Here is a 26,830-nt window from a genome sequence, read left to right as displayed (position 1 = left end):
CCTTTCTCAGATCAAAGAGAAAACTTTGGTTAAAAAAAATGTGAAAGTTGTCAGAATCAAAATGGAGTCATTGTGGAGTCAAAGCCAAGAGGTTATGAAGGAAGTGTTCTTATGCAAGATTGCCTGATGATAACTATCACCGAAGAAGAGTTTGCCAAACCACAAGCTTGCATGAAGGCCAATGCAACCTTATACAAAAAATATTTCTGCAAGGACATCTGCCCAGCAACTGTCTGTTCAACCACAGGCTGTTGCCATTCTTGTTATTAATCACTGTGGTCAAAGATTATAGGTTCAAAATATCCAATGCAGTCCTCCTGGTTTTTGTCTTTAAAACTCTTCCCTTGTCTCAAACTCCTTGAATAAACCCAGAGTTTACTGTGAATGTGTATCTCCATGCAATGTTATGCTCTTCCCATAGCAATGCTAGTCCCAAATAAATTTTTTTTTGGAGATTTTCTTTCTTTTTCTTTTTAGGTTAACACTCTCAAAAAAAGAGTTTAGGGGCTGGGGATATGGCTCAGCGGAGGCACGCTTACCTGGCATGCGCCTGGCACTGGGTTCGATCATCAGCACCATATACAAATAAAGATGTTGTGACCACTGAAAACTAAAAAATAAATATTAAAAAACTTCTCTCTCTCTCTTAAAAAAAAAAAAGAATTTTGGGGCTGGGGATGTGGCTCAAGCGGTAGCGTGCTCGCCTGGCATGCGTGTGGCCCGGGTTCGATCCTTAGCACCACATACAAAACAAAGATGTTGTGTCCGCAGAAAACTAAAAAAATAAATATATTAAAAAATCTCTCTCTCTCTCTCTTTTTAAAAAAAAAACGACCAACAATAAAAAAAAAAAAAGAGTAAACAGAAACTGTAAAAAAAAAAAGAGTTTAGCTAATGCTCTTAGGACATCTTCAGAAAAGCATAGTTTGTAGGAAATGTTAGACTCTTGATAACATTAAAGTCATTTGAACAAAAAATAATAAGACTTTGTTAGTAACTATCTCTCTGATTCTTGGATCTGTTTGTGAATCTCTGTAATAAAGCATAACCTGTTTTACCTTTGTAAAACTCTTATACTATTTTCTTAGTATGTGACTTTAAGTAACAAAGACTCAAGTTTCTCCTGACTCAAAAAACCATGACCATGAATCTCACTGTCATTTATTTTTCTTCAATATCTCTCAGCGAGAAAATATTTGGATGAATGACAGGAAGCATCATGAACTGTGCACCTGCAAAAGATATTTCACACATTCCTTTTTGGACATCTTGTTATTTTTTTCCAAGCTGATATCCTTTCCACTTTAGGCAGGAAAGATCATTAAGCATTACAAAAGCATAAACATTTCATGTTCAAAACTTTTGGTACTTAAATTATAATATTGTTATTACAGGATATCTGCCTATAATGAAACCAATTTCTCTGCCCAGTATGGACCAGATGCAATTTGGGGGAAGTGCCTTTCTATTTATACCCTGTGGATCCAATCAGGTGAGAGAAGATTTATTCTTTATTTTGCACAATGTCCCCAAGTCTCTTAGCTCATAGATCACAGAAAGGCAATGTGGTTGCATTCTTTGGGGGATTCAGCAGATACAGCCTCAAAGTGCTTTTGCCAAATTCATTAAAGTAATCAATACTAAACATTCCTAGAATGTTGTTATTATAATTACATATGGTCAATATTTTTAATTGTTTTGTAAGTAATATGGCATTTGATGATCTGAATAAAGTTTTTCTATTCTGTTGGTCTAAAATTGAGGTTTTGGAACAGGAAGGGACTTGTTTCCATTAACTGGTCAGGAAGTGATGGCAGGGACTCTGGAGAAAATTCAGGCTCCACAGTTGAGCTTTTGCATTCCTCGACAATGCTTATCTTTTGGCAGGGCTTAGCTCTAGGATGCTCAGATCTTCCATCACCAGGATGGAGAGGAGGGTGGTCACCCTGAGAAAAAGAGAGCCAGCCCTGTTGCAAGTACTAATTTTCTGAATCCTCCTCACTTTCTCACCTCCACCATCTTCTCATTCTTTTCCTCAATTAAGCAGCTTAGCTGCTGCTCTTAGACAAATCCTTGGGCTCCTGTGCTACAAGGACCATTATTGAAATTGAGGGATGCTGTCATTTATCCCACCCACTGGAGTCCTGTCACTTTCTCCTTCAGGCAGGGCTGGATGAGAAAGTCTCAGCTCTGCATCACACCTGCAGTGCAGTGTTTTCAGCTTCCACTGGGGACATTCGCTGAGGGTGATTTATCCCTGATGGCCAAAAAATCCAGTTCTGGTTTTTTCAAGATACAGATGTGGGAACCTAGATACCATTATGAATCATTCGTAAAAGGGTCTGTTCTCTGAATAAAATTTTTCAACTATGCAAAAACAAGTCCAATGCCGTAAAAAGATGTGTTAAGGCTTTTGTGCCAACATTTTATCTAATTAACCACATGGGGACCAAGAGAAATGAGTTCTTTTTCACCTGCACTCTCGACCCCCTCACATCCCAGTGGTGCTGCCGTAAATGGAGTGTGTTGGCAGCATGATAGGAACAGGAGGTGGGGAGACTAGCACACAATCCAAGAAGGTGGCTTCCCCCTATTTGGGGCTGGATATTTGGATTAACTATCAGCCAGAGACATTTGTCTTTAAACAGAACATTTTGTCTCCTTCACATTTCATAAATAAAAGCCTCAGCCTTAGATTCTTTCTGATTTTACTGTTCCCTTTGAGCTTTATCTCATATAAAACCCTGGAGATGTTGAATCAAATCATGGTTTATCTCCCTCCCCACTGACCTCTCCCACCTCACCTCTCAAGACCGGGGCCCGGTTTCCTGTGTAGGAAAGATGGTGTCCACTTTCTGCAGAGCTCTTCTGGGGAAGACCTGCCTGTATCCTCACTGTTTTACTCTGAGTGGGAAGACACTATACTTTTTTCAGTGACAAAGGGAGAGAAAAATATATTGCAAAGCCCATTCCTGAAAAATAAGAGCTTAGTTTCATGGTAGAAAAGGAATCTACAGCAAGTCACATAGAATACATGTCTAAGTCAGTTGTGGAGTGTGTCTGGCAAGTAAACTAAAAGCCATCCTAGGGTAACCAAGTCTTATCTTTCTTTTAAACTGTTTTTGTGTTTACACAGCTCCCTTTTCTATGAAAAATATGCCATGATCTTTGTATTTGCTTCTTGATTAGCTCTGTTTCCTATCCAGCTGACAATATGGCCCCCTCCCCTGTGCTAGTGGCAAATAAAAAAATTAAAACAATCACTTATGTGGAGCTAAAATAACAATCAGACCCTGTTTCCCAGGCATGAAGCCCTAGACTGCCCCTGCTCTATGGTGATACCTTTGTAGTCACTGAGAATTTGCCAAGGTGAATCCAGGATGTTAATATCATATATAAGCCATGCAGTTATTGTAGCCAATTCCAAACCTGCTCAGGTGGTCATTCACACTGGGTGTCCTAGATGGGTGTAGAAGTTGAGAGAGTTTTTAGGGTTGTTAAAGAGAATTCAGTCCTTAGATGCCCAAATAATGACAGAATTGCTTTAGGAAAAAGAAAAGTCAGCAATAGGCAATCTGGACCTGGAAGACAGAAAATTCTTGAGACAAACATCTTAAATTTCCTTAGATGAAATCTCTGAACATTCTGAAGGAAATAAGGGCTGAACCAATAAATACCATTAACCCACGTGATAAAAGGACAACATTATGAAGATTTAAGAAGTCACATAATGATGTCATTGCTTAGCTGGATATGTTCACATTTAACATGTAGATCTAGAGTGGGACTTCTAATTTTGAGAAACTTTTACCAAATTATCAGAGTTAGAGACAAGTTTTTCTCCCACCCTCCCTTTGGATATCATCTTTAAAAATTTTTAAAGATGATATCCAAAGGGAGAGAAAATTGGCTTGGGAAAGAAAATAGTCACTCTCCCTTTAGGCAATTGGCTCAAAACACATATCACAAAGGAGAGGAAGGAAAGAAATGAAGATTTAGAAATCCTATGTTAGGCCACAGATGCTACTTGGAACATCTTATTTACCTATCATACAAAGAATGAAAGTATTGCTCAAGAAAGAAATGAAATTTCTCAGACAGTCAAACAGTCCTTTGGTGCATATTCACATATCTAATATGAACCACAACTATGTGATATTAAATCTTGCAATTCTTGTGAATCGATAAAATAACAAAAAATCCTATAATATCTCTTCCTGAACAATTTACATATATGTTACACTTCCCTTTAGATTAAGAATTGGTCCATCCATAATTTTTGTGTTTTTCAGAGCATTACAGCATTGCGATCTAATGGGGGCTATTGTGAAAACCACCAGATCATTCAGCTACTACAAAATGTAGTGGCAGCTTGCTTGCGTGAGGGTCTTAGGCAGATGGATCCTATTAACGTCTGTGCACTAAGGCTCGCACTGGCTACCAGGGTGTCTCTGGAGGCTGTTCAAAGGGTTGACTTTGATCTATGAAGCTGTGTACATTTCAAGTCAGAAACTATTTATCCTGAAATCACCCACTGTGGGCAAATGAAACAGAGAACCATTGTTGAAGCTGCTAGCATATAATTCAAAGTTAGTACCTTTCTTGGTTGTGACCACCAAGAAATTACCTGGAAATTCAGATGCATTTTTGCTCCACTTCTGACTGGATGGTCTAATGTAGAAGATAAAAGTATAACTCTTCTATAGCATAACATAGCAAGTGTTATAAGAGTAAAGTTAAATACATTGGTATATTTAATTTGTATTCTAGTGTCTTACACAACTTGGTTAAGGCATGTAAACTTTAAAAAAAAACAGAACTTTTTTCTTAATTTCAGATAATATTTTATATGAATAAAAATGTTATTTTTTACAACTCCAAAATTTTTTTTAAAAATCTAAATAATCCATAGTAGGCTTTTTTTTCGCTAAGAAGAATCAAAATTGTATGCAAATAAACCAAAACAACAACAAAAGTAAATAAAGTAAATAAAAATCACCTGTTATTATACCATAAAGTTTTTCTGAAAGCTTATACAGACTTACAATTTAGTGGATGTCTAAGTATCCACCATCAACTAAAATGAAGATATGTTCATTTAACTCTTTATTAATTTATTCATTAAATAAAACAGTACTGTGGGCTGAGTTAAAAAGATAAATAAGACTTGGAATCTAGTCTGAATTAAAGAGATCATGTAAATGTTTAATTGCAACCTATATACTATGCAGAATTAGAAGAATATTTAAAGGACAATAGTGGCCCACAAGACTTAGTAAGCTCAGTCTGAGGAAGTGAAATTTAAGGAAACTTTGAAACATAAGCTAGATCTCAAATGTATTCAACTGGTTCAGACAGACAGGAGTAGAAGGAAAACCTGAACCCTGGGGCTAGGGGCCTATATTTGAATCCTGAGCTCTAGCCAACACCTACTATCCGAATGATTTGCTGCAAGTTACTCAATTTCTCTGTGCTTCAGTTTCCTCATTTCCAAAGGATAACTATAAGAATATTTACTCAAAGAGTTGCTTGGGGCTCAAATGAATTAATGTACACAAAGTACATAAAACAACATTAGCAATTGTTTTAGAAATACATGGAATATCAGGACACATTTGAGAAATCATAAATATTTGGGCCCTTGAAATATGGAGAAAGAACTGGAGATTTGTAGAAAATGAGGCTACTGAGTGAGTGGGGGTCAGTAAGGAACATGGCAATTGTTTGCAATCCTTAAGAATTTGGACTTTGTCCTGGAGGCAACAGAGAGCTAATTGAAATCTGCAAGGAGAGGAGTGAGGTGAGAAAATTTGCATCTGAACAAATAAAATTTAGTGGTAATGGAGAGAATTGATATCAGAAGAAAAGAGATGGGATTTCAGATAGTACAAATTGCTACCCTGTGGGGGAGCACTTAAGAAAGATCTGCCTGAGAGTCCCACATTTTTTTTTTGAGGTTGTAATATACATTTTATTTTGATTTTTCATTTTACTTCCTATTTGTTTTTTTCTTTTTATTATTATTTTTATTTATATATGACAGTGGAATGCATTACAATTCTTATTCCACATATACAACACAATTTTTCATATCTGTGGTTGTATACGAAGTACATTCACACCAATTTATGTTTTTATACATGTGCTTTGGATAATAATGTCCATCATATTCCACAATCATTTCTAACCTCATACCCAATTCCTTACCCTCCTACCCCTCTGCCCTATCTAGAGTTCTCTATTCCTCCCATGCTCCCTCTCCCTAACCCACTATGAATTAGCCTCCTTATATGGGAGAAAACATTCTGGCATTTGGTTTTTTGGACTGGCTAACTTCACTTAGCATTATCTTCTCCAAAGCCATCCATTCACCTGAAAATGCCATTATTTTATTCTCTTTTATTACTGAGAAATGTTCCATTGTGTATATATACCACATTTTTTTTGTATCCATTCATCTATTGAAGGGCATCTAGGTTGGTTCCATAATTTAGTTATTGGAAATTCCAAAATTTTTTAATGAAAAGATTAAAAAACTGTAAGATGATGCTACTAAAATAAAAAAGAAATAATAAAATGGAAGACGGAGGGAGGGAAAGAAGGAAGGAAGGAAAGTAGGAAAGAAAGAAGGAAAGAAGACAAGAAGGGGAAAAAAACATTAAGATATCCTTATGTTAATACCATTTTTATTCTTGCTTTCTATAAATACTCCTTGGATTTTTACAGTCCTATCTGCATCCCATCTCCTTGGGTACTCCTCTACAGACTCTAAACCGAGAGTCAGAGATATGCTTCTTCCAAGCCTCCAGAGAACTAAGTACATTTGTAGATCTAAATATGTTTAGAAAGTGACAGAAATAGTTTTCAATTGACTAATATCAGGAAAGAGAGTTAGGACAAGTTGCACTGAAAATAGCAAGGAGGCATCTGGAATGGAGGAACCAGCAGAAGGAAGTGCAGGAGAAGTGTGATAATAAAACCAGTTTTACCAAAATCAAAAGCTATGTTAGGGTCTCCTGGGAACACATGTGAGCATAACTTAAATATGAAAGATAACATTGCTAGGTAATATTTTCTTTCTCTAGTTCAGGGGTAGGAAAAACACCACTTGTGCTTTGACTAGCTTTTGATTTACTGTGTAGTTACACCTTTGTCATTCTACCTCATCTAAATTATTTCATGAAATATTGGTCTGAAAAAATTAAAAACATTTTGCTATAGTACTGTATACTCAGATGATAAGACAAGCAACCCATATATTTTTTTAAATTCTTCTCTATGGCAATAATTGCAGAGATGAGGGCCATTTCATATGTAAAATACATGTGACATTATTCTTTTACAATATGAAATATCTTTCTCAGATCCAATAAACATAAAAGTTAACTCAAGGGCTCAGTATTTTCAAACACTTCCAGTCTATATTAAAAAACAGCTAGAAACTTTCTCTAAAGGAAATTCTACACCAGGGCAATGTAGAAAGGAAAATCTCTGGTGAGTAGCAAGGGGTGGGAATAAGTAAATGGTGATATGTCTCTGAATTAGAAGTTATAATAAACCAGCTGCCTGATCTGGTGTAGGATTTTTTCATGCTAAGGCTGGGTAGTGGAAAATGTTAAGGAGAAATTTTCCATTCATCTCGCATACTTCACCACTCAGAAATATGAACCACCTGTAATGGGAGCCCCAGGGGATTAACAAAAGTCGTGCAGATTACCCATTAATGGCTCAGACCCCCTCCTGTTTGAAATTCAGCCCCCTTTTTTTTTCCCCTCTTAACATTTCATGATCTCCTCCACTAATTATTTGGAATTCGTTTGTAATAAATGCCTTATGTTTCTCCTACTGAAGCACACTTGTTCACTAACATTTCACTTTTTCTGTGTGATGTGAGCCCCAAAATAGAATTCCAAATAAGAAAAGATAAACTTTTAGTTAAGTTGTGTTTGTTTTAGAAAAAGAGAGGAAATAAAAGTGTTTATTTGGGCTGGGCTGAATGGTCAGGTCATTGCATTTTCTCTGGCGATTCTTTTCTTTCCTACTTCTCTACAGACAGGAAATACATTTTTTTTTTTCATTTTGGGGAGAAATCTAACTTGTCCTTAGACTGAGCATACAAAGCTTTTAAAAACTTTTATGAAAGATGCTATTCTATTCTTTAGTAGCATAGACCCATGTTTGGACCCAGGACTCCAGCGAAGTTATTGAGCATCAACAGTTGGGCTACAGTATGATGCCACCAGTATTTTCAGAGATCTACATCAAAGGGATGTTTCTAAGAAATTCCTAGTCCCAATACTTGTATGTTTAAATGTCAAAATTTCTTTTATTTCATGATCAAGAAACGGTATTATAAGAGATTCGGTTTTAACTAGTAAAACAGCTAAAAGTTCATTTTGGTCCTGGTTCCATCATCTTTTATACCAGTGATCTCAACTAGGGGCAATTTTCCCTTTTTCCTGCAGAAGATATTAGGCAATGACGGACATATTTTGGTTTGTCACAAACAGGAGAGATGTGTATTATTGAGATGTAGTGGGTAGTGACCAGGGAAAGGGATACAGTTCCCACAATGCACAGAAAAACCCCCAGCAAAAAATTGCCCTGTCTCAAATACCAATAGTGCTGAGATTGAGGAAGGCTGATCTGGACAACTGACTATCTCCCAGCCCCACTTTCACCACCTCTGAAAAGGATATTGTTATGAAAATTCATGATGACCTTCAAGTAAATATGAGTGTGTTTTCTTCTATGTTAGGAGTTATGAACTACTAATTGTACTAAAAATTCTTTTACATCTTTGGAGAACACAGCTTCTGGAACTAAGACACGGAGAGCTGTCTCACAGCTAATGCTTTCAGAAGGGGTTGCAGAGCAGCATGTCTGGGAGCTTTAGCAAATGACCTTGAGGAGCTCCCCCAGTGGACTTTGCAGTTGGCATCCACCAAACCCTGGCCCTGGTACCCAAGATGAGAGGCACTGAAGAAATTACCATCATACTTACATACATGGCCAAAAATTAAAGTGGAGATAACCCTGGGAAGAATGGCAGGGAAAGAGGAGCTAAAAATCATTGGGATACAAATTCACTAAACCCTGGGGCTGGGACTATGGCTCAGAGGTAGCGCACTTACCTGGCATGTATGAAGCACTGGTTTTGATTCTCAGCACCACATATAAATAAATAAAGGTCAATCAACAATTTATATATATATAAATTGTTGTTTATATATATATATATATATAGTTGTTTATATATATATATATATATCACTAGACCTAAAAATCATATCGTCCTATCCAGGCATTAGTAGATGGCAGCAATAATGAGGGGTGATGGGTTTGTAATCATAATTACAATTGCATGCATTTGTATCACTATCCTAATGTTTTCATAGTCATTTGTCTATTTCAAGAGGTGTGCAGGGTTTTGTTTTGTTTTGTCTCCACTTGTTTACTGTGGTGAATACTTTCTTGTCTGTCCCAGGCAAACCATTCAGTTGCACCATTCCTGGAAATATTCCTTTCTCGTTGACGAAAATCACTAGAATCCTGCCAGCTTTCCTTTCGTCTCTAAAACAAATCAAGTTTGTTCTTTATTTGGTTGGTTTCACTCACTAGTCCAATTGAAATAATCTTCCCCAGGAGACTGACATAATTGTTTCTTCTTGACCTTCAGATCTCAGCTCAAATGACTTCTGCCCAAAAGACTTCTGCCCCTGGACCCTTACATTGGGAGATTCCCTCCCAGTCGTTCTGTTCTGTTCCTGGAAATATTTTATTTACTTATTTATTTATATTTAACATTTTTACTCTTTTCCTCACTGGAAGGTAGGAGGGCTCATCTTAATCACAGTTATTTTTATTTTTTATTTTTTGTTACTCCTAAAATATTGCCTGGCAAATAATGGTTACTTGACAATTATTCATTGAGTAAATATATGAAGTAAGAAATGAAGAAACAAACGGAGGAAGGGAGGAGTAGGTTTTGAAAATTTTACCACATCCCAGAGACTCAAAAACTGTTAGAGATCCTGAGGATGCAGCATGACTAAGACATATTGTGGATTTGTCATCTCGTACTAGTGAATACTTTGGGAATGGAAATTAAGTGTAAGTGTTACAATAGAGGCACAGAGGACTTTGAAAATATCATAGAGAACAACAACTAATTCTTACCTTGCATGTGTATGGGAGAGGGACTAGAGAAATCTTCATAGAGAAGATGACAATAGTATTGGGACCTTTAGGTATTTACACAGTTTTGCCAAAAGACATGCCGGAAACAGCAGCCTGAGCAAATGTTGGAGGCAAACATATATATAGCATGTTTTGGACAATCAAAAGTGCTCAATTTTCCTCTAAAAGCTTCCTAATTAAAGTAAATCTAAATTCATCAAACAAGTCCTGAGTTATGACTAATATAATCTGTAGAAATTTAATAAATGGCTACTGAATATGTTTAATGCTTCTGGACATTTACATATACTTAAGCCTTTAAGGCCCATAATAAAAAAAAAATGCTCCTTGATTCCTAGATTTTCAGAATATGACTTTATTTTTTAAAAATCAGCATAAAAGAAAATCACTTGAGAGCTATTGTCACTGATATTAATGACTATTATTATACAACCTTGGATTTATAGGTCAATTTTAATGGTTTATTGAAAAAAGATTTTAATACGTTGGTTTTGTGAGAAATAAAGCAAAGTTTCCAATCCCCTGTGCCTACACACCACTCCTCCTCATCACTACTATTTCCACTTTTTCTTCTTGTTTGTGTGCCAAATGTGATACACCCTGGAATTACAAAAGTACTGTCAGGATGTGTGATGGTGCAGTCCTTCTCCCTGTGCCTTTATTTTAATTCATACTCCGACTTCATTGATAGAAGATGTGCTTTCTAAAAATTCTACCCATCCTTTCTCTCCCTTCTTTTTTTTTCTTTTCTTTTTTTTAACATATCCAAAGTTTCTCATTCTTCCCCATCCCTCACCCCACTATGGATCAGTATCTGCTTACCAGAGAAAACATTCAGCCTACAATGGCTACTCTTAAAATTTCTATTATAGTTCTTTTAAAAAATCAGGACTTTTCCCCTTAATGTCTTGCTTTCTTCACATATTTTTTTCTTTCATTCTTTTACTTAATTAGATAATTGTTCTATTTTTTTCCTGGTTGTATACAAGGTATATTCACACCATTTATGTCTTCATACATGTACTTAGGTAATGATGTTCCCTCTTCGCCTTCTTTCTAATATAGCTAGGATCTAAGTAAATGTGTTTCTTCTTATTCTTTTTTTTTTTTTTACTTTTAGAAGAAATACTTCTTATTTTAGTTTGCTTATTTTGCAATCAGACAATTATTTCATTGGTTTAGCTGGTATTCAACCTAGTCAACTTGAACCAGATTGGGGGGATCTAGCAATGAAACATTTTATACAAATATTTTTACTAAAAATACTAATGTATATAATAAACATATGAGAGTTTTAATTAAATATATGAGAGGTGAACAAAATAATGCAGACTGAAGAAACAACAACTGGGATAAGGCAATAGTTGAAGAAGAGATAAGAGAAGCCATATTTGAAAAAGAGATATTTGAACTGAGATGTTAATAAAAGATGGAAGCAGTTGCACAAAGATATGTCACAGTTGCCCTCCGGAAAGAAGTAAGTTTGGTAATATATAGGAACTCAAGAAAACCCAGTGAGGCTATAACAGAGTGATAGAGGAGAAATGCAATGTAGAGGGAGAAAAACAAATGAGTTGCAGGAATCAAGAATCAAGAAGACAACCTTTTTTTTTTAAGTACCAGGGATTGAACCCACTGAGCCACATCCCCAGTCCATTTTTTTTTTTTTTTTTAATTTTGAGACAGTGTCTCATTAAGTTGCTCACGACCTCACTAAGTTGCTGAGGCAGGTCTCAAAGTTGCAATCCTCCTGGCCCATAACAATGTGTTTACCATATATGCTAGTGTTCTGATCAGCCCTTGGAAGGAATTGAACTGGAGAAATACTATAATCTGATTTAGGATTTTAAAATTCCAGTTTGGTAATTCTGTAAAGAATTGGCCATATGGGGACAATGAAGGAAATAGAAGGGACAGGAAGTTATCACAGGAACAGAGAGGATGGCACTAGGGTTGGAATAGTGTATAGAGATGAAAGGGGAGATTGAAAGTGAGATGGAGATGGAGAAGAACAGTAAATCCTACTAGGATTGAGGGTGGGGGCTGAAGCAGAGAAGGGTCAAGGTTAGACTTGGGATTACGTTTGCTGAACTCACATTGAAAACCTGGTCCTGAGTCTCAATAGATTTGAAATCTCTAATGAATATTTTACCACTCTGAAATTCTATTTTCTCATCTTTAAAGTCAGTATAATCATGATTAGAATTGATAGTTTTCAAAAAGGTAAATTGTGTCGCATTTCTAGTAGACTATCTGGGACTCCTTAGTTGTTTATTTGATTTAATACTTTTAAGGAATTTAATAAATAGGTATTCAAAAAGTATAATTTATTCTGTATCACACTGTGACTTTTACAAGACATTTAAAGAAATCTATCCTGATTTTTGTTGAAAATGAAAAATGAAAAATGACTGAACCTGGTAATAATTGTGAACTCGTATCTGATTGACTGACTATATCAAATAAGCATTGGTGACTGGACTTCTGCCATCGGGAAGGCTGTCCCTCTGCTCTCATGTCCACGGCTCAACCTTTGACCAGGCAAATGTTCAACACTTGATTAACACCTGGGTGAAGAAAGAGAAGACATGACTATTGAAAGTTTAGATGACGCAAGACTAGAAGAGAGAACTAATAAGAGAGAAATTGGAATCAAAATATTCTCAATAGACTGACCGCATGAGCCAGAAAAAACAAGGAGAAATTTAAGAGCTAGAAACATAAAGTTCTACATTTCTGTTAAAAAAAAAATTAACCTCACATGTACAGGATTAACAGCAATTCATGTGAAAGGGTTTGGCAGAGTTGACGGGGAGGTCAGAATGAACTTGCAGCATGACTTAGCTGGTAAAATAGAAGACCAGTTTGAGCTACATTAATAGAAATTAAGTGTTAAGGACAAGAGAAGGTTAGTTCTATTTTTCTGTGTTCTGATCCAAGTCACCTGGAGCACATCCATTTTTGAGATCATGATTTATCATTTATTATTGAATAGCTACAGCATATCATGTGAGATTGAAATTGCAGACATACAAAATTATATCAAGCAAAGATCCTGCTTCCAAAGTATCATAGCAGAGCAAGAGAAAACTGATGTATATTAAATAACAAATTGGAGAAAGAGAGAAATGCCTCAGGAAAGATAGAAATAAAAAATAATGTAGACATTTTGGATAGATATTGGTCACAACTGATTTTAAAGATCAATGTTAGACATCATTTTGTAAGCAATGGGACAGCCATCGAACGTGTCTGAATGGGGAATGATGTAATCAAAACTGTATTTCAAGAGAGAAAGAAAATAGGAACAATACCCAGCAATTTACAAATTGCTCCCTATGATCCTCAAAGGCATTTTTTTGTGATGTGGGATTTAGTCAATGAGGGCAGGGCCAGGAAAAATTGATGGAAATTACAAGGAGATAGAGTTTGATTCAATGTAATCAAGAAATTTCTATCTATCATTCTGTTCCAAGATGAAAGATCAGTTGGCAAGCAACTGACTGACCTTTTCACTGGAAGAGTTCAAGAAGAAAGTGGATGGCCACGTCCCAAGCCAGTGTGAACTGACGCACTTGAGCTCTGCTGCTTATGGTCCTAGGAACCTCACCATATTCATGGTTTATCAACATGCTGACCATAATGAACATGGTGAACATATTGATTGTATGTATTTTGTAAGATAGTACCATGTACTTTTAAAACTCATTACTACTTTTTATTACAAGATAGTATTGAGTTTTTTTCTATTTTAGTCATATTTTGTTTTAACTTAAAATTTTCAAATCTTCATCATTTTGATTAATTTGATCAAATAACATTAATTTTCTTTTTCTTTTTTTTCAAAAAAGATTTCACTGCATTTAAATTTCAGAATATTTATTTTAAAACATAAAACCCATAAGTAAAAGTATTAACCACAGTATATGCTTTGTGATTATTAATTAATACAATGAACAGGAAAAATCTACATCGTATGTTCCTTCACACATATAATAGAAGTATAGAAATGGTTACTTACCTGTCTAATTCATGAGTTTAATTTCAAAGCAATAGTGAAATATATTCATAATTTTATCACAAATTATTATTATGATTTTTTTTTTACCATTTTTAACAAAACAATGCTTTTTCAAGCTTTTGGTAACTTTATGTTTATTCTCAACATTACCCATGGAATATCAAAGCATATGCAACAAAAAATATGTGTTTACCTTCTTCACACTAGAGAAAGTAAAAATCAATCATCATGCTGTCACAGACAAGGAAACATCCAGGAAATGACAGGAAAGGGGACTGCAGCACAGGCTTGCATTGATAAATTACACCACAGCCAGTGCATGCAACTAAATCAACAGTGCTCTGATTAATAGCTTCTCCACATAACATTGCTGAATGAAAAAGAAAACTTTGCAAGTTTTCATTAGGGAGTGCTTTTAGTACACCCAGAGGCACAGTGAGAAAAGTAATGTGTATGAGAAGTTTCTTTTTTTAAAAAAAATTGTTGACTAAACTTGGATTAATATTTATTAACAGAAAATTTACTCTTAGAAAATTAGACTTCTACTCACGCTTTATTTATTAAAAAAGAATCACCAGTTTATGTAAAATTTTTATGCTCTTCCAGAATCACGTAATACAGGAATATCTCATCTGATAGAAAAACCAAGAACATAGCTAGCAACATTTGTGAAATTCAAAGATATATTTATAACTTTAAAAAAACTGTGCTGAAGATTAAACCAAGGACATTGCATGTGCTAGGCAAGTGCTCTGCCACTGAACTACAATTTCTAAAGATTTTTTTTTATTGAAAAATCCTGAAAAATTAGGATCAGATAATGTCAGATAACAAAATGTAAACACAGCTCTACAACTGCTAGAAATTTCTTCGTTATGAAATTGATTCCAAGATGGATTTTTTTTAACTTTTTTTTTTTTTGCATTTTCTCAAAATTTAATTTTAATCTGCTGTCCCTATTGCCTCTCATTTTTAGCACTAGGACTGCTAATCTGATGTGATGGGAGACTCCCGGATCTACTGCTTCTGGTTTCAGGAGTGGGGCATTGCAATACAAGACAATCCATCCAACAAGATCTAAATTTCCATCTCTCAAAGCTCCTCTTATTTTTTACATAATCCATATACCTTTCCTCTCTGCTATTATTATTCATTAAGAGCTGTGTTTACATTTTGTTATCTGACATTTTCATTTATAGGTCCTTAGTTTTTACCCAAGGTGGTATTTTGGTTCTGCAATCTCATCCAAGAAACCTTGTTACCCTTAATCATCAAACTCTTCTTGGTTGTTGTGACTGTGTTTCAGATTTTTTTAAATGACATTGACAGTTTTGAGGAGTTCTGGCCAGATACTTTGTAACAGGTCCCTCAAATGCGATTTGTCTAATGTTTTACCCATGGTTAAACTGGGATTAGGAGTTTTGGAGAGGAAGAACACTGAAGATAAGTGCCATTTTCATCAGAAAACATCAAGGATACATACTGTCCACATGACTTGTCCCTGTTGGTGTTGACATTCCTTAAAAGCAAAGGTAGGGTTTTTCAAGTTTCTCCCTCATATAATTGCTCTTTTCTCTCCCTTTTTATACTGCTTTGAAAGGAACTCAAAATGTTCAGGCAATACTGAGTTAGACATTGTTTCCTAAATTGCTTTAAAATCTAATCACAAATTTTCTAGGCAAGTTGCAGCAGCATAGCACTGGAGCCTCAGCACTAGACGTCGCCTTTGACATAGAGATAATAACACATCAGCCAGCCAGTGTGGTCATATTTTGGGTGCTCTCCCAGCTCCCACCCACATAGCTACTAAGAACAGCTGTGACCCCAAGATCTTAGGCCCACAGAGACATGAACCTGTGGATTGTGTCTATATAGCAGAATAGATGCCAAAATTGAACAAGTTGTTATTTATACTTACTCATCCTTAGGTTTTTATTTTTGGTTTAATTTGCTACCATTTTCCACATTTTTAAATGAAATTTTAGTCATTCTCTCTCTTCCCACTATTCTTATTATTCCTTACCTCATAACTTTTTCATTCCTAAGTATCTTTTACAGGTCATTTATAATAAATGAGCAAAAAGATCTAATCATATAAACCCTAAGCGACATCATTCTCTACTTCCATATCTTGCTGGTTACGCCTTCATGACTCATGTGCCAAAGTTGAAATGTGAAATTTCCTTTGACAAAGAGGAAAACAGCAGCTATTTCCATGGTGACATCATTACACATTAATTTTATAAAGTGCACACTTTGTATAATAATTGTTAAAAGAAAAATTCCAAAAGAAAGAATGACACCAGTTTTCTGCATTTTCTTTCATGTACTGGACATACATTTTTCCCATTCTATGGATCAGATACTAAACACTGAAAGAAATTGATATCAGGGAATTAGTAGACTAGTAGGCAGCAGTAATTGCCCCCATGAGTCAAAAGGTTATTACCAACTAATAGTTTCTTTGCATTTATTTTGAAATTACATTTACTAGTACAACTCATTTTGTAAAGACTATATGAAAATCTTCACTAATACTAAAATTAAAAAGATTAAAAATTAAATAATAACATTTTTCTAATTGATGCTGATTTAAAAGAGAAAATATGCAATGTTGTGAGGAAATGATTTCAATTGATTACCTATATTCTTTGCTCATTTCTACTTAGGATTTTTTTTTTACTTCCTTTCTTTGTAGGAGGTCTTTAGCTGTTTGGGTTATAATTCCTTTATGTATTATACATTTATGATGTTTTCTGATGTTGACTTTTCTATTTATGCATTTATAACAATTTTTGCCAGAGAATTTTAATTTTACAAGAACAAATTTTTTGATATTTCTATATAGGGTCCTTCCTTTCATATCATTTTTTCCCTCTCAAAAAAAAATTAAGCTGGAATACTAAAGTTTAACAGTTTGAAAACAATATTATCTCAATTTTGAAAAAATAAAATAAAAAGAAGGCAGGGAATTGTAGTTCTCGCTTTTTCCAAGTGTTCTTTAGTTAAATGCAATATTCTTGTAATCAGATTAAGTTATAATTGTAGCATCATTTCAGCCTGGAAAGGTCAGTCTCATATAAATAGAGCTCAGAGTAGGTGAAATTTAAGCGGATGTCAGGGAGAGTTCAGTTTTTTTCTTGGCACAGACATCCTCTGCTTCTAAAGCTGGCAAGTCTGGTGTCATCAGGAGATAAGGAAACAGATACTGAAAAGCAGGAAAGCAGAAAGAACCAAAAAGTAAAAATAAAATGTTATGTAAATAATATATCACTCCTTTTGTTCTTATTTGAATGAAGCATTTTAATTTCAGTTAGCAACTGAAATCTGGAAATAATTTTGGAAAGGCAGAGGAGATTTAGAGATTATTCTCTTTTTTATTAAAATACAATGCCTCTACATCTATAAAATGCAGCCATTTGAATTGGAGGAATCAAAGAATATATGAGAGTGTTAAAGCTATGTCATTCAACCAAAGACTAGAACTAGCCAAGTGGAAAGAAAAGTGTTGCTTGGCTAGAGAAAGTCAGGATTCAAAAGGTTTTGATCAAGAAGAGATTACACTAGGAGGTTAAGGAGCAATCTTCAGATCACTGTGTACTAAACATGACTGTCACAGTATTGTTATATAGAGCAGATGAAGAGTTGGATGGTAGGATCACCTCCTTAGGAGTACTGGGGCTTGGAAGCCAGTCTAAACTCCTCCACTTATTGACTCACCTTGTGACCATTAGTTTTCCCAAGCCACCTTATGCTTTGTTTTGAACTGGAAATGATGATGGAGGAAGCAGCTGTAAAGAGCATGGCACATCTCTTGCCCTACTGTTAGACTGGTGCCAATACCTGGAATATTCAGTTAGTTGCTGAATCAATGAAAAGAAAGTACTCCACTATATCCTATGATGAGTTATTATTTTAGAAAGGAAAATGGTAGGTAAAGGTGGCACAGATGTAAGTATTAATTTTCTGGGCAGAGAGATGACTGCTCTGACCAGGTATGACATAGGATGCTATAATGGAAGAGTCAGGAATTGATGCCACTCTTGATGAGTGAGATAGATTTGAAGAGATAAAGAACAAGAAAATGAAGAGATCAAAATAAATAAAAAAGTAAAGTGAGTAGAAGAATTTAAAGGAGGGGACATACAAATCTTTTGTGAACCAAACAAATGGAGAATGACAGAAACAAGGTGGGAAAGCAGGGAGGTTAAGTGGGTATGGAGATCTAACACAGAATAAATAATATTCTTTCATTCAAAGTCAGGTGGGAAGCTGGGCATAGTGGCACACGCCTGTAATCCCAGCAGCTCAGGAGGCTGAGGCAGGAGGATCACAAGTTCAAAGCCAGCCTCAGCAAAATTGAGGCACTAAGCAACTCAGTGAGACCCTGTGTCTAAATGAAATACAAAATAGGGCTGGGGATGTAGCTCAGTGTTCAGTGCCCCTGAAATCAATCCCTGGTACCAAGGAAAAAAAAGTTGGGTGGGGGATTCACAATTGTTATATTATTATGCTGCTGATGATGATTCATAACTTATGTATACATTATGTATGTTGTATATATCAAATATTAATACTTTTCAAGTGAGGTAGAGCTAGAGAGAAAGGATTGTTGTGTCAAATCACCAGACAGAAGGAAGATTCCTAAATTTATGTTCATTGGGAAAAACTTTTATCACATATTTCTGGTGTAGTTATTTCCACTGTTTACTGACAAATTGCAATCATCCTTGTGGAATAAATTAATTTTCAAATAAAGTATCAATCAAACTGTGAAAGAAGTGTGGCAATTTGCTTGCAATTTTCTTTATCTCAGAATTGAAGGCTTTTTTTCATAATCAATTCCTAAGTAGACTTCTTTGCTTCCAGGCTTAGGGTAAGATCCAGCTCTCAATTAAAGTACCTCAAATTAATTCAGCATATAACTATATCTTTGATTTCCTATTCTTTTCCTGACATAATAAATTTTGGGAGAGAAATTGCCTTACATCTTAGTTTGTTTACTAGCATTTCCTTTGTGTAGTTTTAACATTCTAATAAATTAAAATATGACAATATTTAACATCTAATTTTCAAATAACTTTGCTTAGAGTTTTCCAAAAGAATTAAGAGTGTGTTCAAAATGGAATGAGAGCTATATTGGTCCCAAAGGACAGATAGGAAATACATAAATTGGACTGGAAGGGAGAAGGTCTCCGAGTAGGGAGAGGTGAAAAGAAGTAAGAACTTCAGAGACAGATGCTGAGACTAGCAGTTCTGGATAAAAGTGAAGACAGAAACTTTGGAGTGGGCCTAGAGCCAATGTTTGGGGAGGGGAAAGAAAAGCACCGGAAAGGCAGTTACAGGAAAAGCCAGAAGAATTTTAAACAAGGAGAAGATTCACACTCAGGCAAAATGTGAAAATTTATGCCAATTAAGTGAAGGAAATTTTGATGCAGAGAGCTAACACAGGTCTGCTCTTCCTAGGTGCTGACCAATTCATAGTAGGGCTACCAGAGCCTGGCCATTAAAATGTGGCAATATTGGAAACATCAATAAAAATGCTAGTAGTGGTTATTTGTTGAAAGGTTTCTATGGATCAAGGCTGTGCTAGTGACATAGGTTAATTTCCTTCTTCCAATAATTCATGAGGTGGATGTTGTTATCTCTACTTTATAAATGAGGATGGTGAGGCAGGAACAAGTTAGGTAACTTGCCCAAATTCACAGAATTATTTAGTCCTCAGGGAAGGGAGCTGCCAGAGACTGCAGAGTTTTCTGTGTATATTCAGGGCACTTCCCACCATATTCTACCACTTTTACAAAATTGTCATTAAACTGTTGGCTCATATATCTCCCAAAGGAATTCAGAAAAAGCTTCTATTCCTTGGAACATTTGTAAGTTAGCATCTGTATTTTTCAAAGTTTATAATAGTTATAAATGCTATGATTTCTTATGAAGTTTAAATATAGACATTTTAAAATAAAATCATTTCATCACTTTTAATTTATCCAATTGAATTTACATCTTATAGTATTTTAATACCAATCATTATTCATTTTAAAAATGCACAAGCAATTTTTTAAGTTACTGTTTGACCTCTTCCCCTTTTCTCCTTAAATCATATTTTTATTCCACTTTCTCTTACATTTTTTATCCTACTATATTTATGTTTAAAATAATTCTAGCATACTTTGCTATAATAAAAACATAAAGCAAATTCAAAAATATTTTAAATGCTTTTTTATTGAACTTTGTCATTTCAGGCTCTTTTAGTTAAAAAAAAATTCTTCAGACTTCAGTCATTATTTCGAATATTATTTGCATAAAATTGATGAAAATAATATTGACAAGGGAATCTAAATGTTGACAATTATTACACATAAGGAAAATATATTTTTGGTTTTGTTTTGTTTTTGTTTTTTGGTGGGAGGTACCAGAGATTGAACTCGGGGGCACTCAACCACTGAGCTATATCCCCAGCCCTATTTTGTATTTCATTTAGAGACAGGGTCTCACTGAATTTCTTAGTGCCTCGCTTTTGTCTTTGAACTTGTAATCCTCCTATTTTACCCTCCTGAGCCATTGGGATTACATGAGTGTGCCACCAAGTCCAGCAGTAAATATAGTTTAATGAAATGGATTAAACTAAATATAGTTTAATGCTATGGATGTCACTTTTTGTTAAACTGGTTCAAAAATATATGAATAAATATTAGTTTTTGCTATCATGATTCAGAACATGGCAGAAAGAACGAAAGGTCTTTAGCCACTGTAGGGTGTGATTTACCAAATGTATACTAATCATTGTCATTAAGTCATACAAACAAATGAAAACAAAAGTGGTCAGAAGTGACAGTGGGCTGGACACTTGGGTCCATGTTAAGAAAAATATGGTAAAGAAATTGTTTTCCCTACCAGTAAGAAAAATCACTGAAGAAAATATAGAACATTCGTCTACATTATAAATTTTAACTTTTATAAATTTCTAATTTAAACTAAATGATTTTTCTTATAATAGAACCTTAACACAAATTCATCTGAATCTAATGTGAAACATTTTAGCTTCTCTTCCATGAAAAATATATAACTGAGATACAATTAGCACCTTGGCTACATTAGACTTCCCAGACACTGATGTTTTTAAAACGTTCTCTGACACTATGATATCCTAGGGACAGGGATCTGAAGTGGGCCACTGTCCTGTGGTACTGGGCCCTCAAATTACTGGGCCTTTAAATTATAGTACTCAGATGGTATCTTCTGGAGAATTACTTGGTAAGTAAGGAAAAAAAATACATGTCAGAATGGTTATGTTGACTGGTATGTGAAAGAAGGATTAAACATTAATTATTTTCTGGTAAGAGGCCTCTGACACCCCTGAGCAGAAATAAGTCCTGAAAACTCTTCATGCCATTGAGCCTCTTAGAAAGTCTTCAGACGGCCCCATGACGGATACCCAAGTAAGAAGGCCATTCACATGTGATACCAAGTAGTTTTTAAAAGAAGAATGAGTTCATGCATTTGCCAGTAAATGGATGGACCTGGAGACTATCTTGCTAAGTGAAATAAACCAGTCCCAACAAATCGAAGGTCGAATGTTTTCACTAGTATGTGGAAACTAACCCAAAATAAAGGGGAAAGGGGGAAGAGTAGATATTCAGTAGATTAGACAAAGCGGAATAAAGAGAAGGGAGGGAGGGTAAGAAAAGGAATGACAGTGGAATGAATCAGAAATAATTTTCCTGTGTACTTATAAGAATCCTACCATCATGCACTTCCATAAGAATGGGGTCCTACCCAGAATAAGATATATTCCACGCCTGTTTGATTATATCAAAATGAATTCTATTGTCATGTATAACTAAAAAGAATCAATTTTTTAAAAGTGCAGTAGAAAAAAATCATGTCTATTACAATCAGTCAGATATGGTTTTGAAAACCATGGCTGCAGCTCACAGCCTGAATGATCTTGACCATTTTACTTAAGCTCTGAATCTCAGATTTCTAATCTCCAAAGTGAAAATCTTAATGCTGGGAACAATGCAGAATTGTTGAGAGGACAAATGAGGCAATGTATGAAAATCTTATAGTTTAGTGCCTGGACAAATATACTCAAGATCTATTAAATTACTCTTAATAAGTTTCATCGCTTCCTAACAAATAATAGTACTTATTCCACAAAATGTGTTGAATATTTAAAACAGTAATTGCTCTTTCACTTTTATTCCCCATAGAGAATCAGAATTTCTCATTTGTTAAAAAAAATTTGAATATGTGATTCTGCAAATATTTATTGAGCAATTATTATGATCAGATACAATGTTCTAGGTGTCTGGGATGCAAAAATAAATAAGACACAGTTTCTGGTCCCAAGTAGCTCATAATTTGACCACAGACATGAATGTATCCATTAACAATGCTATAATTTGTTAACTATTTATTGGATTTTGGATATTTTATTTGTCTCTGAAAGAGCAATCTCAGTAAAAAAAATGAGTAGATAACTAAACTCTGGTTGTGTGAAGAGTTAATGGGCCATAAGAAAGTGGAAATGGTGACTATAGAATATTTCATAAAGAAGTTCAAATCAAAATGGAAGAGAATAGAGAAGGCAGTTGAGCAGAAGGCAGAATTAAGACTTGAGGCACGTTAGTCATTTATTGACCCAACAAGAGTGACTTACTTGAAACAGAGCATGCACATTCCAGAGGCTTGTGGATCCTGAGGTGATTTCCGTGTTGTCAGAACAGGGTTGGAAGATAGGAAATGAAGGTAGGTAAAGAGGTGAATGGACAAAGTAAATTTTAGTTACTGGGTCTGGATACTTAATATTATATCACAGCTAATATCCACATTTCAAGAAAGAGGCATCCTACTTTCTTCATTCTTATTCCATGTCCATCTGTAACATCATTACTATTACTATATGCACGAAGCTTGCAAATGAAACTTTAATGATTAAGACAGATAAGTGACGAAATAAGAATTGAATCAGAAGAAAAAATTTTAAAGGACTTCATATTGATTTCATTTAGACTTTCAAATAAATAAGATTCTTTTTGTTGTTGTTGTTAGGAATGGCAAGCAAAAAAGGAGAAAGTTTGAAGTATATGCATTAGAAGATTGCTGGAAGAGGAATTGAGCAGGTATCACCCGCAGAGTTGCAGAACCTTTGAACATATACTCCAGCCAACCCCATTTCTACTACATCTGGATTCTTGGGGCTCTGACCTCACAATAAATATTTTAAGGCACTACACTCCCTCCCTAGGTGATTGTGGTTAATATTTGTGAACTAATGTACTGAAACAGACTGAAATCCATTGAAGCCATGGTTGTCAAATAATTTACCCCAAACTAGGAATGAGTCAATTTGTTCCATTTCACATGATTCCAATCACACAAGAGAATTTCTTGAGAAGGTTCCATCTTCCACTAAGCTCTTCACCAGCATTTCCTACTAACTCCCTTTTCCACTCAATTCACAAACCAGAGTTTTGTAGGTTCCAATCCCAGAAATATCCTTTAGTAGAAACACTTCTTTACAGATCATACATATGTTCCTCACCCATAACTCCTTCTATTTTATCTCATGCAACCATAGCCAAAGATATATAATCCCCCAATCTGAAACCCTTATCTTTATGATTTTATAAGAGAAGAAAAGAGTGAATCTGTTTGGGCATGGGATTACTAAAGAAAAAGAGAAAAAAAAGCCTCAGATGGGACGTAACCCTGGATTTTAAGAAAAATATGTGGTTTTTTCACTTATTCTGTTAGTAAAATATATTTTAAGATAGCTACAATATATTACACATGAAAAATGGGAGGATTAAGGATGTTTGGCAATTTTATAGCTCCCTTTAGAAAAAAATGTTTAAATTATGTGTTTGTAGGCTTAGAATTTTACCAGATGTCCAAACACTATTGTGTTTCTTTTTCATGAGAAATACTTCAGAAATCCACCAAAAGTACACTTGGTCAAACACTTTTTTTTTTAACTGAAATATGTGACTTATAACTGGAATAAAAGATAAATAGGAACTAAGTGTATATCAAAGTGAAGCTAAATAGTTTAAAATTATAGCAACATATATTTAACAATAATAACCAAGATAAACTCTGTTTAGACAGTGATGTCTAGATCTCAAGACTATTAGCAATAGGATAGTTTATCATTGAGTTTTCAATTGAATGTGGTACATTAAGTATATAAAGTTCAGTTAAGTAAAGCAAATTAACTTTTCATTTTTATTAATAAAACAATACTCTGATATTAATTGTTGATTACTCTCTTGTACTGTGCTAAATATTCAACATAAACTATATATTTTTTAAATTCTTCCAACTCTTCTGCCCTTATCTGTACTTCATATATAGGAAAATGGATTCTTAGAAAATAGAGTGTTTTGTTTGAGATTTTAAAATATAGCACGTAGGGCTGGAGGTATAGCTCAGTGGTACAGTTCTTGCCTAGCATGTGCTAAGCCCTGGATTTGACTCTCTCCCCGGCACCACAGAAACACACACACAAAAACTAGTGAGTGACAGTTGTATTTAACCCACACAGTCTGGATTTAGAGCCCAAGCACCATCACTACATGCATTATTTTATTTTAATGTCTGGGAGTAAAGAATAAGAGTTTATGTTTAGAACACACCCACGTCGTGCATAGAAACAAACAAATAAGAAAACAAGAGCATGAAGGTAGCTGTTAACCTCTTGATGAACTCATGGGACCTATTATATGGCCTTTGTTGTACAAGAATTCAGTAAAAACATTCTGAATGTGAGCTATAAAAACACTTTAGGTCCAACTCTGAAGCCAAATGGATTAAAATGAGCCAGTTTACAAAAAGCAGCCTCAGATGTGATGTAGCCCTATTAGGTTTCAGTAAATAAAGAGGTCATAGGAGATAGTTTCCATATGAGCAAAGAGGGTTTGTTTTCTAGATCATGCTGTTAATGCCTTTCTTGGGAGCCTACAGGGCTTTGAAGGAAGAAAATGTATTAAATGCCAAAGTACAAATAAGAAAAAAAAATCCCTCAATTTGAGTATTCATTGCTAGGATCCCTCATATATGTCAAGCATTGTGCTGTGTCTCCGGTTCTTGTGACCTTATTAACCAGTGGGTACAAATTACATAGATTAGAAGATTAAGGTTCCACGTTAATACTACAGGTTGTATTCTATTCTCACCTGCTCCTTCACCACACCAATTATAACTTGTAAGGAACCATGGGGACACTTCTAGGAAGGATGCTCTGGGTAGGATACAAAGGCCAGTAAGAAAACAGTAGATGAAACAGTGACCAGGCAAAGCAAAAAAAAAAAAAAGAGTTAAAAAGAATGACTTGCTCAGACACACAAAAAGTGTAGAAGCACAAACACTGAGAATTGTGGAAAATAAGAAAGTTAGATTAAAGACAAGAACCTGGTTCTCATGGGCCTTTTGTGTTGTTGTATGAGTAGAAATTTGTTCTAATGAGCAATGAGAAGCCACCAAAAGGCTTTAAATTATATGAGTGGCATTATCAGACTTGTATTTTTGGAAAAAAAAATTGCTCTAAAAGTAAGTTTCCATAGGCTTTTAGAGATGGAAGACATTGAAGTGCACTTCCAAGTGACTATATTCCTCCTTCCCCAAAGTGTTAGAAATGCATTGTAATCATTTACAGAACTGATTTTCAGACACTTTTCCTCATGTTCTTTTACAGTGAGAGATTGCAATCATCACAAATTGTTCTCCAAGGCAGAAGTAACAGCTATGGATATTTTTGCCCACCATTTTATGCCGAAGCACTAACACCATCCTGTTAGAACGTGGTCTTCTGTTCCCAGGGCTCTGCCTGAGAATGTGACAGGGAGATATTATATACATAGTCCCCATCTTGCAATGGCTTGAATAAAGATTCTTTGAATAAAGACTTTTTAACTTTATGGTGGTGCAGCATTTTCATTCAATAGAAACTTTTCTTTGAATTTTGATCTTAATCGGAGTTAGCTATATGCAACCTGAGACTCTCTCAATGTTGGGCATGGGCATTAAGCCACAGCTCCCAGCTACTTGTATCATCACAAGGGCAAACAACCAATACTCTGTAGTGTATTATGTTGCTAAGCTTGACTGTTGGTAGATGCATTGTATTAAATACTTTGTCTTATGATGGGAAGATTTTCAACTTATGATGGCTTTCTCAGGAAGTGATTTCATTGTAAATCAGGGGGCCTTTGTACGTGGAAAATTATATGAGGAATGGGGAAGTGGAAGGGAAGGTACCAAATGATATATCCTGATGGTACACTACAGTGTAAAGATTTGAGGAAGGAGAAACTGAAGGAAGGAGATCAACAAGGAATCTGATAAAGAAATTCAGTAAGAAAAAAATGAGGATTTGAACCAAGTCAGTGGAAATGAACATTAAGATGTTGCCAATGAGATGAGAGGACAATGAGAAAGGAAGGAATCTTAGGCTTCTTGTTTGAATATCAAGGGAAACACAGAACACAGCAGGAAGAACAGACTGTGAGAATGAGGGTATTGGAGGAGCTCAAGAGATATCTTTGGACAGTGTAGTTTCATGTGTCTATGGCATAGCCAACTGGAATTATTTGTAGGAAATGA

At 35.1% G+C, this 26,830-nt stretch overlaps 1 long non-coding RNA gene across 1 annotated transcript; it reads left to right on the top strand.

Annotated features, from left to right (window-relative positions):
* Positions 1-1,341: 1,341 nt before the first annotated feature.
* On the top strand, positions 1,342-26,100 carry LOC120889313 (uncharacterized). Its single transcript, XR_005733226.2, has 3 exons — positions 1,342-1,492; positions 23,279-23,349; positions 25,923-26,100. It is a non-coding gene; the product is annotated as an uncharacterized LOC120889313 (long non-coding RNA).
* Positions 26,101-26,830: the final 730 nt, after the last annotated feature.

Source organism: Ictidomys tridecemlineatus, chromosome 8 (genome assembly GCF_052094955.1).
Source record: "Ictidomys tridecemlineatus isolate mIctTri1 chromosome 8, mIctTri1.hap1, whole genome shotgun sequence".
Taxonomy (NCBI): domain Eukaryota; kingdom Metazoa; phylum Chordata; class Mammalia; order Rodentia; family Sciuridae; genus Ictidomys; species Ictidomys tridecemlineatus.
This window is presented reverse-complemented; position numbering and strand designations above follow the sequence as displayed.